This window comes from Pseudophryne corroboree, chromosome 3, assembly GCF_028390025.1.
Source record: "Pseudophryne corroboree isolate aPseCor3 chromosome 3, aPseCor3.hap2, whole genome shotgun sequence".
Taxonomy (NCBI): Eukaryota; Metazoa; Chordata; class Amphibia; order Anura; family Myobatrachidae; genus Pseudophryne; species Pseudophryne corroboree.
This window is the reverse complement of record NC_086446.1, coordinates 324,840,199-324,855,734: the sequence shown is the minus strand read 5'-3', so window position 1 is coordinate 324,855,734 and position 15,536 is coordinate 324,840,199. Positions and strand designations below refer to the sequence as shown.

Sequence of the window (15,536 nt, the reverse complement as noted above, 5' to 3'; positions counted from 1 at the left end):
GACTGGAAATGAGTGGAAATTATGGTAATTGAGGTTAATAATACTATGGGATCAAAATGACCCCCAAATTCTATGATTTAAGCAGTTTTTTAGGTTTTTTTGAAAAAAAACACCCGAATCCGACCAAAAAATTTCGGTGAGGTTTTGTCAAAATGCGTCCGAATCCAAAACACAGCCGCGGAACCGAATCCAAAACCAAAACACAAAACCCGAAAAATGTTCGGTGCACATCACTAATTCAAATGGATATTATGAATAATAAGAATGAATTATAACAACATATCAGATACTGCTTGTAACATTTTATGGTACTCTATTTTTATATTAGTAGGACAAACATTGACACATTTGCCAAATATCATGTAACCAGGCTCATTCCCTGCTGTCTCCTTCACTACAGTACTGCCCACCATCCCCTGTACTACTGCCACTTTCATTCCCTTCTGTTTCCTACACTAGTACTGACCCTTTAATCCCTTGCTATCTCCTTCACTACTGCCCCCCATCTCCTGCTGTTCCCATCACTACTGCCCCCATTACCTGCTGCCCCTTGCACTACTGCCCCCATCGCCTGCTGTTCTCATCACCAATTCCCACCCTTCTCCTGCTGTTCCCATCACTACTGGCCCCATCCCCTGCTGTCCCTTGCACTACTGACCCCATCACCTCCTGTTCCCATTACTACTGCCCCCTATCTCCTGCTGTTTCCATCACTACTGCCCCCATCCCCTGCTGCCCCCTGCACTACTGCCCCCATCTCCTGCTGTTCACATATATGTCACACATATATACAGAGGGCAACTATTAGTCTATTACAGTGACGTCCGCATGCCCACCTTGCTCCTAAAGCCAGTGGAGAGTGGTAGCAAAGCTGATCACCTGCTTGCAGCATAATGGTCCCAAATTATCAATCGCTCCCCAGTATAAGGACCACAGGCCATCCCACCTCTCCTGCAATCTGTATAATGGAGATACCCCATTACATCTATTTCCCCAAATATCATCACCGCTGACCCTTCCCAGAGTAACAGTGCCACCTCCTTTTATCTACCCATCTGTCCCCCCTGTGTAGCAGAACCACCTATATACATCACCCTCCATAGGCAGTGCCACACACACCCCATATCTCCATTTCAGGTGTCTCATTTCCATTTACCTTTTCCGCTAACCCACTCCACACTGCCAGTACACGGCCACTCAGCCATCCAAACAAAGTGCTCAGCTAGAACAGCCCACCCCAAACCCCTCCCCCATAAGACTGTCAGCTCCTCAGAGTAGACAAGAATTATTTATGGCCCTATGATCCTCACACAGTGTTGAGAAGCCGCCAGCAGCTGCCACCCACACTCCCCCTCTCTCGTACCCCCTCCCGGCTTCACCCACCGCCACCGCATCATCTATAGCTTGTTCCAGATCAGGGTGTTTCTCCAACTCAGTGACAGAAACCCGCGGAGGACTGTGAGAAGGAGGGGCACCAATAAAATTGGCAGGGTGTGTGACAAAATATCTGGGGAGATAATTGCCAGCTTTCCCTACCTGTCACCTTTAAACTAGTCCGGGTGTGTCCGGGTCACCACAGCCCACTTCTTCCAGTTCCTCCATCCTCACACAAAGGCTGCCCCGCCAAGGCCAGGCACCAGTGAAAACAAAGTGCAGAGGGAGAAGGGCTGAGTGGATATCAAGGGTGTTTGGCAGTAGATGTGAGAGGGGGCTTCTCTATCATTGGCAGCAGGAGGCACTGCTCTTGTGCCTCCGAAACAAATTTAAACATGTTTTTAATGTAAATATTTTTACAGTAATATAAAGCATATACTTATAACACAGAATATGTGTCATAAGTATCTTCTTTGTATTTTTGTAATGCCTCCCTTGACTGCATGTCCCTAATTTTAGACAACCTCTCTTTCTTCTCCGGCACGTGAAAACTTCTAATGCTCAGCAAACCCATCACCTTTTTCCATGAGCCCATGCACCTTGGAAGAAATCTTGGTAGGGTGGATAATCAAGGCTCCAGCATTGATGACAGTCAATCATCATGGTGGATTGCATCAATATTTTTGAATGATATTCTCTTTATTCATGGACACAGAAATAAAACATGGCACTTGGTGTGGCTACTAGCCCACCCGTATGTGCCGAAGGCTCACACATTTGAAACGTGGGATGGGGCTTGATGGACAGGGGTAAACCCTCGTGGAAATCCCCTGTTTATGTCACTATGGGGGCATAGCCTCATGGAAAGTTCCCCCAGTTACATCACTGTCTCCAGAGATTCTGGCGGCGCTGCCAAGTCAGGCTGCATCACCCAGCTCCTGTCACTGCAGAGAAGCCAGCATTTTTGTGTCACCCAATGGGAGGGTGACACCCGGGTGCGGCCAGCATCCTCCTTGTGATGCTTCTGTTGCTAGGACAGCCCCCAAGGAATTGAAATCTAGAAAATAAGCAGATCGCTCTGTGAAAGAAGATCGACGTCCACATTGTGAAGCCTGCATAGATGTCACTGATATATCATGCTCTTGGCCTCGATGCAAAAATAATACTGTAGCAAACCACGAACATCGATGTTTTCAAGTCATGTTTGATGTCGCACCCTAAATCTAGCCTCACACATGCAAGTTCTTTTTAGTGACCTCCTCAGTTTATGGCATTATGTACTGTGATGACTTGGGGGTAATCAGCTTGGAAGAGGGGTAATTTGTGCAGTGTCTTTGTGCTCAAACAGAATCCAACACAGCTTTTCAGGTAAATAAACAGAATGGTACTTTACTTTAAGCAAAAATAATACAACACAAGGTAAGAGAAAATAACGCACTTCTAGCCCCCAATGCAGGGCACTGACTCTCTTATTTGGCCCTGACTAACCTTAGGCTTTTAATCTGCAAACATAAAGTCTCTCATAGAATTATAACGTCCCAGTCCTGTCGCTGACAGGGTATAGTCACAGGCTTTGTCCTACTGACATTCAAGCTCTCCGGCATCGCTTATTTTCAGCAACACATAGCTCAGTCCTGCTACCTTGCAGGGAGAATCGGATGAAAAGTGTCAAATCGTATGTGTTTTCCTTCCGATCCGATGCGCGTTCCCGTGAGTGTCGGATCGGAGCCTCTAGGTCGCAAGTGCTGCACTCATGATATATCGTAATCGCATGGAATCGTATGGAAAAAGGTGTGTTTAATTTTAATAACCTCTAATGGCCATGTGTTTTCACCACCACTGTACCCCAATGCTGCACCTTGTGTTTATGTGTCCCCAAAGTCATTTTAACCCGCTAATGGCCACATGTTTTCACCGCCACTGTACCAAAGGCTGCACCATTGATGTTTGGGTAATGAGGAAACTATTTTCAAAAAACAACTTTATTTTAAAACCATAAATTATCCAAATTTAACAATATATCAAAACATTTCGAAAGTATACTTTTAAACTTAAGTAAATCCATTTTGAAAAAGAAAAAACAACTTTATTTTTAAAACAAATATTATCCAAATTTAACCATATAACCATAACCATATAAGCATTTAACCATATAACCATTTAACCATATACCTTAAGTAAAACCATTTTGAAACAGAAAATATATAACAGTTTTTGCACAACGTTTTTTTTCCTTATAGATATGTCCCTGGATCGAGACATAGACTTCATCACCGGCCTACTAGACATGTACCGTAGCCATGAATGTCTAAGGAAGGTCAAAGCGAAGGGCTATTCAAATAAAGTGCGGTTGAATGTAGCTAGTGAATTACAGCAGGCCCCAGTGCTGACAAGGACTGGGTTAAGAAAAAGATCTAGAACCTGCGTACTGTGTTCCTCAAAGAACACAAAAAAATGGAGCCTACCCGGACAGGTTTTACCTCCCTCCCTCGGACCGCCACACCAGAGCCTGAAGAGGATGAACTATCTCTGTCGGCATCTGTAAGTATATTTTTTAGAATAAGTTTTTCAAAGGTTCACTAAAGTTCCATCAGTCCAACACAGTCCACTTAAATGTGGTCCTCCTGCCAATCGACTGCACCCACCTCGTTAAAATGGGCCAGGTAATCGTCCCTGACCTGTTTTGCCCGTAGACTCACCCTAGAATGGAGTTGAGGTGGTTCCACAGAGGGAAACAGTGAAGTCTCCTCTGGGTGATCTGTGTCTGGGTCTCCTGGTGCTGCTCTGGGCAGTGTCCTATGCTGGGTGTTTTTTCTGCGCAAATAGTTATGCAGGACACAGCACGCAGTCACCACCCAATTTATCTTCTCCACCTGCAAGTTGAAGCCGTTAGGACTATCCGGAAGTGGGTAGACAGGATGCCAAAAGTATTCTCTACAATTCGGCGTGCCCTGGATAGCCTATAATTGTAGATCCGCGTCTCCCTTGTCAGGTGCCTTTGGGGGTACAGCTTTATAATATTCTCGTGGAGTGCAAATGCCTCATCAGCCACAAAAATAAATTGAGGCCGTGCTCGATTTGCTCCCTAGATGACAAGTTCAGGGTCTTTGTGGTGAGCCGCTCGTGGAAGGTGTATTCTTCAGCGAGCAACCATCTGATGCACGTTCGTTTTTGCCAACGTCATTCACCACTGCTATCATCACGATGCTGAAATACCCTTTATAATTAAAATAAAGGGATCCGCTGTTTGTAGGAGGGTTGATGCGGACGTGCTTACCATCTATCGCTCCCCCATAGTTACTACTACATGACAATGTTATACTGTTTGACCGCCTTCCTGTCACTGCTCCTCCCACCCAACCCCAAATTATTCCGCCGACCCAACCCCATCTTACTCCGCCCACCCAACCACATCTTAGGCCACCCACCCAGCCATAGCCTATCCCGCCCACCCAACCCCAGCCTACTCCCCCACCCACCTGCTCCTCAGCCATATAGTCTGCTATGCTGGAGGCAGAGGAGGACGTGCCCCAGTTTGAATTTTTGTAGGCATCTTATAATTCCCAATAAATATGGTGCGGTATAGGCTATATGGTGTTTTGGGGGCAGATTTTTGGAGGAGGATACACGCATGCTGTAGGTGCATAATAATAGGGCCGGGCCCATTCATTCTGCACTTTACAGCATGTGTGTATTCTCCCAATCAAATCTGTGCCAAAACCCCATATAGCCCTCTATCTTAAAGTACTGCACCATATTTATTGGGAATTAAAAGTAAAACAAACTGTTATTTAATCATTTTTATCTATTTTATAACATATATAGCCAAATTGTGATGTCATGTTTTATATTTATATGTGTCATGTTGGCAAATCATTACATAATTTTTGCACAGTTGTTTAAAAAATAAAAAACTACTTTTTTCTTTATAAACTGTTTAAGTAACTAAACAGGTGTGGTGTGTATTTTATTTACCTTTAAATACTGGTCCTGCAGCACCTTGACAATGGCCTTGCAGGTGTCAGGGATGATCCGACCCAAAGACTGGGGGGATATGAGGGTCCCGAACTTCAGGTCCTTTAGCGACCGCCCTGTAGCCAGGTACCTCAGCATAGCCATAGGCTAACAATAGTTAGTACCTGTAGAAATCCATCACAGAATAGGGTATAGCACTTTGTTGAAACAAGCCAAACAAAGCAGGTTGCACAGTAGCAATGTGGAACGCTCAGAAGGTACAAACCAGCCTCACTATTCACAGAGCAGCAGTGTGCACATGCCTAAAAAGGCTGCTGCTATTTATATGCCTATTTGGCCCGGCACCCCTAGCACCCTAATCCAGCCCATCAGATATATCTTATGGTACATGTGAATGCATTGCGATAAATCGACTGCGATATGTCGTCGCGTGACAGATCGCATGCAAAAATAGCCACACATGTACCAAATTGTATGGAATCGTATGGGATCACTCCCGGGAAGATCCCGGGAGAGTTCAAGGGAAATTGCATCCGACTTCAGCCTCAGACATATCGTTGTAGTGCATGGGGCCCTGTTAGTGTAGTGTATGGGACCCTTGGGTTCTCTTCAGAACGCAGTTTAAGACATGGAGGGGGGCGGGAATGGGGTGTCGATGCCACATTTTGTGGGCATTGATGCTCCGTTTTAGGGGCGCAGTCCAGACAACGCAGGTGTGTCTGGACCGTTTGCGGGGTGGGGCGGGCCGCGGCAGCTGCGTGACATCACATGCAGCCACTGCGACCCTTAACATGGTGGGTAGCTATCTGCTTTTGCAGTTAGGCTGTGTAGGCAGAGGGCTACCCTAAACATGCGAAAGCATTGCCGCCATGCGATGCTCTCACATGTCTGCGTGGGGGGGTAAAGCTGGATCCGGCATGCGGGGCGGACTTGCCCTGTGCTGGCCGTTCACCCACATGACAAAGAAGTTAATCGTAGATGTGCGTTTTTTTGCACATCTATGATCAGTTCTGAATTAGACGCCAAAATATATTAAGTAAATTGGCTGTCATATGTGCCTCTGTATTCATATCTGTAATGTCTTTTTGACCTCGATGTGGCTTCTACCTCAACATGCAATTGTTTCAACTTGCAAATATAGGGGTATATTCAATTAAAGTCGGATCCATTCCAACATGTATTTGTCGGAATGGATCCGACAACCCTATTCAATCCCATCTAAAATTCGACTTTTTCAAGTTGAATTTAGATGGGACTCAGAGGAGGAGAGGGGGGGCGAGCCACGGGGGGACAGCCGGCGGCAGCAAGAGGAGATCAGCGTGCTGGAGCCGGGTGGAAGCTGCCGTGAGGTCGGGCGGGTGAGTGACATCCAGCTGCAGCGCTGATCTCCCTTTATGCCCGCCGGCTGCCCCCCCCCCCCCCCCCCCCCCCCCGTCCCCCTGCGGCTCCCCCCTCGCCTACTCTGGGTCCATCTCATTCCGACATTATTTTAATATCGGATTGAGATGGTCGAAAACGGGGCCAAAACCTGTCGGATTTGGCCCCGTTTTCGACATCAACATGTGTATTGGCAGCTATTCCGCCGATCCACGTGCTTTTCGACAAGTCGACTTGTCGATAAGCTTTAAATAGGTTGAATCAGGATTCGACCTTAAAAAGTCGAAAACTGCCGTCTTTCAAAAACTGCCGTCTTTTCGACAGACGGCAGTTTTCGACTGCAATTGAATATACCCCTAATCCTGTTAGATTACCAGTGGTTCTCAAACTCGGTCCTCAGGCCCCTATACGGTTCATGGTTTCCATGTCACCCTGCAGCTGCACTGTGTATCTACAGATGACCTGCAAAACATGAACCTAGTGGGGTCCTGAGGACCGTGTTTGAGAACCGGTGGATTAGTCCATCTACTTATTTTTCTTGCCCTTGTCAGTTCTAGTGTACAGTCCCAGCATCTAGACTTTCTAAATGGTGCATTAATATTTTACTATATGTTCACTTCACCGGCTCAGCATGCATCCTTCTGATAACACTGCCTTAGTCCTCTTCAGATTTCAAAGCATCATCTTATTATTGTATCTGTACAATTGTTTGTGCCAATATTTTTTTTCAATGTGATTTCAGTTCATTCATAAATATACAACATTCTGTTTTGCTTTGTGTGTATTAATCTCATGGGCCTTTCCATATAATGGAGTCAAGAGTGAGCCAAACACAAACAACAGAACAGAATCATGCAGTGTACTGTATGTTTTTTTAAAACGGTATGATATTTTTATGTGGTCTAGCATGCAATTTATTTTTCTGGTTTTATGATTCTTGAACTGGAGTGAAACATTGATGTAATACATGGGTATGATTTAAACAATGTTCTAATGTACTTTATTATTTCTAATATAGTAATATAACTATAATTCTTAGCATTAAATTAGCTCCTGCTCCCTGACTAGTGTATAAGATGTGAAGTGGGTTGCAGTTGGAGGGTAGTGTTTTTTCTTTGCTTGCGGAAGATTTGTGCTAACACTATATATATATATATATATATATATATATATATATATATATATATATCAATATCAGAAAATAGGAGTCGGGTATGGGTTACTGGCGTCCGGTATGCCGGCTACAGAATGCAAGTGGGGGAGGGAGGGGAGGGGGAGGCGATTGCAACGAATCATTGCAGGTTCTTTTCCCACTCTATGGGTGTGGTGGACACCCACGAGTGGGAATAGTCCATGTTAGTCGGCATGCCGACTGTCGAGACTGAGAGCCGGCAGGATGTTGGGACCGGTAGCGCCGGTCAGATAACTACATTCTGAAAATTGTACTGAATATTCACTGAATTGCAGAACGCTCTCAGGTTCACCTGCGCAGGTTGCCAGAAATGTTTCTCACTGGGAGTTAGCATTAGGAAGTGCACACCCAGACCAAAATGAAGTATGTTTGCGCACAGGAATATGGCTGAATGATTGGCAACATTTTATAATAGGTAACAGGCAGGAACACTTTGTTGCAACGCATGGAGGCACATTACGTAACATGGGGTAGACTCTGAGCTGCAATCTCTTTAGCTGTAGTTGTTTCTGCAACTATATATTAATTAGAGATGAGCGGGTTCGGTTTCTCTGAATCCGAACCCGCCAGAACTTCATGTTTTTTTTCACGAGTCCGAGCGACTCGGATCTTCCCGCCTTGCTCGGTTAACCCGAGCGCGCCCGAACGTCATCATGACGCAGTCGGATTCTCGCGAGACTCGGATTCTATATAAGGAGCCGCGCGTCGCCGCCATTTTCACACGTGCATTGAGATTGATAGGGAGAGGACGTGGCTGGCGTCCTCTCCGTTTAGACACTTGATTTACTAATTTTGGGGAGCATTAGGAGTACTCAGTAGTGTACAGTGCAGAGTTTTGCTGATAGTGACCAGTGACCACCACTTTTATTTATAATCCGTTCTCTGCCTGAAAAAAGCGATACACAGCACACAGTGACTCAGTCACATACATACCATATCTGTGTGCACTGCTCAGGCTCAGGCCAGTGTGCTGCATCATCTATATATATTATATATCTGTCTGACTGCTCAGCTCACACAGCTTATAATTGTGGGGGAGACTGGGGAGCACTACTGCAGTGCCAGTTATAGGTTATAGCAGGAGCCAGGAGTACATAATATTATATTAAAATTAAACAGTGCACACTTTTGCTGCAGGAGTGCCACTGCCAGTGTGACTAGTGACCAGTGACCTGACCACCAGTATATAATATTAGTAGTATACTATCTCTTTATCAACCAGTCTATATTAGCAGCAGACACAGTACAGTGCGGTAGTTCACGGCTGTGGCTACCTCTGTATCGGCACTCGGCAGCCCGTCCATAATTGTATATACCAGTGACCTAACCGTGGTTTTTTTTTCTTTCTTTATACATACATACTAGTTACGAGTATACTATCTCTTTATCAACCAGTCTATATATTAGCAGCAGACACAGTACAGTGCGGTAGTTCACGGCTGTGGCTACCTCTGTGTCGGCACTCGGCAGCCCGTCCATAATTGTATATACCAGTGACCTAACCGTGGTTTTTTTTTCTTTCTTTATACATACATACTAGTTACGAGTATACTATCTCTTTATCAACCAGTCTATATATTAGCAGCAGACACAGTACAGTGCGGTAGTTCACGGCTGTGGCTACCTCTGTGTCGGCACTCGGCAGCCCGTCCATAATTGTATATACCAGTGACCTAACCGTGGTTTTTTTTTCTTTCTTTATACATACATACTAGTTACGAGTATACTATCTCTTTATCAACCAGTCTATATATTAGCAGCAGACACAGTACAGTGCGGTAGTTCACGGCTGTGGCTACCTCTGTGTCGGCACTCGGCAGCCCGTCCATAATTGTATATACCAGTGACCTAACCGTGGTTTTTTTTTCTTTCTTTATACATACATACTAGTTACGAGTATACTATCTCTTTATCAACCAGTCTATATATTAGCAGCAGACAGATGGGCCCGGTGTTTGTGTCGGCCACTAGGGTCGCTAATCTTACTCACACAGCTACCTCATTGCGCCTCTTTTTTTCTTTGCGTCATGTGCTGTTTGGGGAGGGTTTTTTGGAAGGGACATCCTGCGTGACACTGCAGTGCCACTCCTAGATGGGCCCGGTGTTTGTGTCGGCCACTAGGGTCGCTTATCTTACTCACACAGCGACCTCGGTGCAAATTTTAGGACTAAAAATAATATTGTGAGGTGTGAGGTATTCAGAATAGACTGAAAATGAGTGTAAATTATGGTTTTTGAGGTTAATAATACTTTGGGATCAAAATGACCCCCAAATTCTATGATTTAAGCTGTTTTTTAGTGTTTTTGGAAAAAAACACCCGAATCCAAAACACACCCGAATCCGACAAAAATAATTCGGTGAGGTTTTGCCAAAACGCGTTCGAACCCAAAACACGGCCGCGGAACCGAACCCAAAACCAAAACACAAAACCCGAAAAATTTCAGGCGCTCATCTCTAATATTAATGCTTGTTAAAGCCTTTCCCCATGTGTACAAATGTGATGGTGAATGTGTGTCTGACTGTCCAAGACTGAGATGGCCACTTTGAGCTGAAATACTGCCTGGTGTGTCTTTAGACACAACCATCAGTCGCACCATCATAACGTGCACAACCCCATGCTAGGTACAGATTCTCCTCCAGAGCATGGCCTCCTGTTATGCACACCAGTGCCAGCAGGAAAGTACTGGTGTCAGAACTGTTATGCACTCCAGTGTCTGCAGGAATGTGCTGGTGTTTGAACTGTTATGCAAAACAGATGGACTCACAGACAAACTGGGGGATATGACATAACGTACACAGAAGGTGATAGGGTAACAAAATACACACAAAGTGAACAGAGAAGCCCAGAGGCTAAGGAACTGGGTATCTCCCTTGTATTAGAACTGCTAAGATGGAAAAAGCAAGATGTTGTGTTTTAATACGTAGAGTACCCGAAATGCTGTTGCTAAGGGCAACAGCAAAACCCTAAAGGGTTACCAACGGGTGTGGCAGTAAACTCCTTGGTCAGAGATGGAATGATAGACACAAGGAGAATCTCCACAATCCTAATTCTCACTTGCAGTGCACAGGTTTTAGCTTACTGCCACTAAACTGACCCCTGACACCTAGCACAGTGAGACAGGATTAGACAGGCAAGTCTTAGAATACAGCCGCAAACTTGCTAAGTTCACAGAGTGTAACAGAACCCCAGCAAGCTAAACGACTGACTCCAGTCTTACTGCTAGGTCTGGATTGGCAGAGTGTAATACCAAATTCCCAGGCCTATTTGCAGTAAGCAACAAACAAATACAAAGCTACACAGTACTGGCTAACGTTCATGAACTGACTAACCAACAAAGATTCAGCAGCATCTGCTTACCCTGAAAAGAGGCCTTATAAAGCAGGTGCTGTCCACGCCCCACTCAGACCTCACAGACTGTGAGCACAAAAACCAGCACCGGATCCCCTGCCGTGCACAGAGCCTATAACCACTGCACAGCAAAAGACCCGAACCGGAGTATCAGCTGCGCTCAGGTTACTCCACTAGCACTTGTCTCCCGGTTGCCATGACGACGTGGCAGCACAGGGCAGGAGACCCTAACAGTACCCCCCCTCTGACGAGGGGTCAAAGAACCCCTACCACCGGGTTTATCGGGGAACTGCGAGAAGAAAGAGCGTATCAGTCTGGGGGCATGAAGATCACAACTGCGCACCCACGACCGCTCCTCCGGGCCATACCCCTTCCAGTGCACCAAAAATGACAGCCGACCCCGAACCACCTTGGAGTCAAGAATCCTTTCAACAACAAACTCCCTCTGGCCACGTATCAGAAGAGGGGAAGGTCTTCCACTGGTAGAAGGATTACTAATCGCCCGTTTTAAAAGGGAACAATGAAATGTTTTATTGATACCCAAAGAACGGGGCAGATCTAACTGAAATGCCACCGGATTGATAACCCTGGTGATCTTATAAGGGCCGATGAACCGGGGCCCTAACTTATGAGATGGCTGTCTCAACTTCAAATTCTTGGTAGACAACCAGACAAAGTCTCCTAATTTGAAGCTGCAGGGTCTTTTCCGCTTATCAAAAACCCTTTTGGTCACTAATGACACAGACACAAGGGCTTTCTTCACTTTCCGCCAAATACCTCTAAGGACCGAAACCACAGAGGAACCACCAGGCGTGGAGTCCAGGGGGTCAAAAGAATTGGCCTTAGGATGATGCCCATACACACAAAGGAAGGGAGAGATCCCTGTAGCAGAGTGAGCCGCGTTGTTATAGGCAAACTCCGCCATGGACAGATGAGCAACCCAGTCAGTCTGACACTTGGAGACATAACACCTGAGGAACTGCTCCAAGGACTGGTTCACCCTTTCAGTCTGCCCATTAGACTGCGGATGGTAGCCTGACGACAAGCTGACAGAAATCTGGAGATCGGAACAAAATGCCCTCCAGAATTTGGCCACAAACTGGGATCCGCGGTCAGAGACCACATCAAGTGGCAACCCGTGGAGACGCACAACATGCAGCATAAATAATTCAGACAGGCGTCTGGCTGATGGCAGCCCAACCAGTGGAACGAAGTGCGCCATCTTCGAAAACCTGTCAACGACAACCCAGATGGCTGTCATCCCCGAGGATTTGGGCAAGTCCACCACAAAATCCATTGAAATGTGGGTCCATGGCTTAGATGGGATAGAGAGTGGATGTAATGGGCCAACAGGAACCCCTCTAGGAGTCTTATTTCGGGCACAGATGTCACATGCCCGAACCCACTGATCCACATCCTTAGCCACCGAGGGCCACCACACCGCCCTAGATAGCAACTCCCGAGTTCTGGCAATACCCGGGTGACCTGCCGACTTCTTGGCATGGAATTCCAGGAACACTCGCTGTCTTAACCTAGGAGGCACAAACAAAAGACCTACCGGAAGGTCTGGAGGAGCCTGCTCCTGTGCTCTAAGGACTAATGATAAGAGGTCCTGGGTAATGCCCACTTTAATACATGATGGGGAAACAATGGGCAACGGCTCCTCGGTGGTCTCCTGGATTGGAGCAAAACTCCGCGAGAGCGCATCAGCCTTGATGTTTTTTGACCCAGGGCGATATGTTATCAAAAAATTAAAGCAAGCAAAAAACAAAGCCCATCGTGCCTGCCTGGCATTGAGACGCTTCGCTGACTCTAAATATGCCAGATTCTTATGGTCAGTGAGAATTGAGACCACAAACTTAGCCCCCTCAAGCCAGTGTCTCCACTCCTCGAGTGCATCCTTAATAGCCAACAATTCCCGGTTACCCACGTCATAATTCATCTCGGCAGGCGAAAATTTACGGGAAAAGTAAGCACAGGGATGAAGGCGATTATCAGACACTCCCATCTGAGAAAGCACTGCCCCAATACCCATCTCAGAGGCATCCACCTCCACCACAAAAGGACGCTCTGGATCTGGGTGTCGCAGCACCTTGGCCGAAACAAATGCCCTTTTGAGACGGGCAAAAGCCGCTTTAGCCTCACAAGACCAGTGAGCAACATCCGCCCCTTTCTTAGTGAGTGCCACCAAGGGCGCCACTATAGATGAAAATCCAGCGATAAATCGTCTATAAAAATTCGCAAAGCCCAGGAAACGCTGAAGCGCCTTCAAACTAGTGGGCTGCACCCAATCCAGGACTGCCTGTACCTTGGAACCCTCCATTTGGAAACCTTCTGGGGAGATAATATATCCTAGAAATGCGATTTGCTGAACTTCAAATTCGCACTTCTCCAGCTTCGCCCCAAGCCGGTGGTCTCTGAGTTTCTGGAGGACTAAGCGTACATGCTTCCGATGTTCCTCCAGGGAATGGGAGAAGATTAGGATGTCATCTAAGTATACAACTAAGAATCTATCCAAATATTCCCTGAGCACATCATTCATGAAATCCTGGAAGATTGCCGGGGCATTACAGAGCCCAAAAGGCATCACCAAATATTCATAATGCCCTGAGTGGGTATTAAAGGCAGTCTTCCATTCATCCCCCTCTCTTATTCGGATTAGATTGTACGCACCGCGTAGGTCAATCTTAGAAAAAATGTTGGCAGTACGAAGCTGGTCAAACAAGACCGAAATGAGAGGCAGTGGGTATGAGTTTTTAATCGTGATACGGTTCAATTCCCTGAAGTCGATGCAGGGTCGCAACGAACCGTCCTTTTTACCCACGAAGAAGAACCCCGACCCAACTGGAGACTGTGAAGGTCTGATAAATCCCTTAGCCAAGTTCTCCTGAATGTACTCTGCCATAGCCTGAGTCTCAGGACGTGACAGGGAGTACAACCTGCTCTTGGGAAGCTTAGCATTTGGCAACAAATCAATGGCACAGTCATAAGGGCGATGGGGAGGTAGTACCTCTGCAACTTTTTTGGAGAACACGTCCGCAAAATCTGCATAACACCCTGGCAATCCTGGCAAACTTAGCTGCGAGAGCCTGACTGGAAGGCTCAAGCAACTCCTGAAACAATCAGTACCCCAACTAAGAATCTCCCCAGAGACCCAGTCAAATTGAGGATTGTGGGCCCTTAACCAGGGTAACCCCAACACCAATGGGGCAAAAGTACAGACAGTCACATAAAAGGACAATTTTTCAGAGTGTGTGGCTCCAATAAACAAAGAAATCTGGCTAGTGCAAGAGGTAATTTTACCTTGGGATAATGGTTCCCCGTTTAACCCACAAATCTCAATTTCCGATGCCAAGGGTACTAAGGGAACAGAGTGTTTTAGGGCGAATTGGCGGTCCATAAAAACCCCGTCGGCCCCACTGTCCACAAAGGCCTCAGTCTTGACAGTTTGACCGAGGATCTTCAAGGTCACCGGAATGATAAAAGTCTTCTTGGGAAATTCTGACTTCTGGCCTGACAGGATATTTCCCATCACCCTCAGGCCCTGTAGTTTTCCGGCTTTTCTGGGCATGATACTACCACATGACCTTTATTCCCACAGTACAAACACAACCCCTGCTGTCTCCTCCGCGTCTTCTCACGCGAGGAGAGGCGGGTAGCCCCAATCTGCATAGGCTCCTCAGAAAATTCCTCAGAGTCTGAGGTTCCCTTGGGAAGGAAGGAAATCTCAGTCTCCCTTTCAAGCCTACGCTCTCTCAGCCGTCTATCCACCCGGATGGATAACTGCATGAACTGATCCAAGCTATCAGGCAAGGGATATTGTACCAGTTGGTCCTTTATCTGGTTAGAAAGACCTCTTCGGTACTGGTGTCTCAGGGCTGGGTCATTCCACTGGGTATCATGGGCCAACCTCCGAAACGCCGTACAGTAAACCTCAACTGGCCTTCGCCCTTGCTTAAGGATCGAAATCTGAGCCTCGGCTGAGGCCGTCTTGTCAGGGTCATCATACAACATGCCCAGTGCCGTAAAAAAAGCATCAACACTTTTAAGCGACGGACAGTCAGGCTGCAACCCATATGCCCAGACCTGTGGGTCTCCTTGTAGCAAGGAAATCACTATGCCCACCCGCTGAATCTCCGACCCAGTAGACTGAGGCCTAAGCCGGAAGTATAGCTTGCAGCTCTCCTTGAAACAAAAGAACTGCGAGCGATCTCCAGAAAAACGATCCGGGAGATTTACTTTCGGCTCCTTAACCCCTGCAGGTGCTGC

At 46.5% G+C, this 15,536-nt stretch overlaps 1 long non-coding RNA gene across 1 annotated transcript in view; it reads left to right on the top strand.

Annotated features, from left to right (window-relative positions):
- The window catches only part of LOC135055443 (uncharacterized), a 225,220-nt gene extending 220,025 nt beyond the window's left edge, over positions 1-5,195 (top strand). The window contains exon 4 of the long non-coding RNA XR_010243753.1: positions 3,615-5,195. This is a non-coding gene — a long non-coding RNA (uncharacterized LOC135055443). The remainder of the gene's footprint in view (positions 1-3,614) is intronic.
- Positions 5,196-15,536: the final 10,341 nt, after the last annotated feature.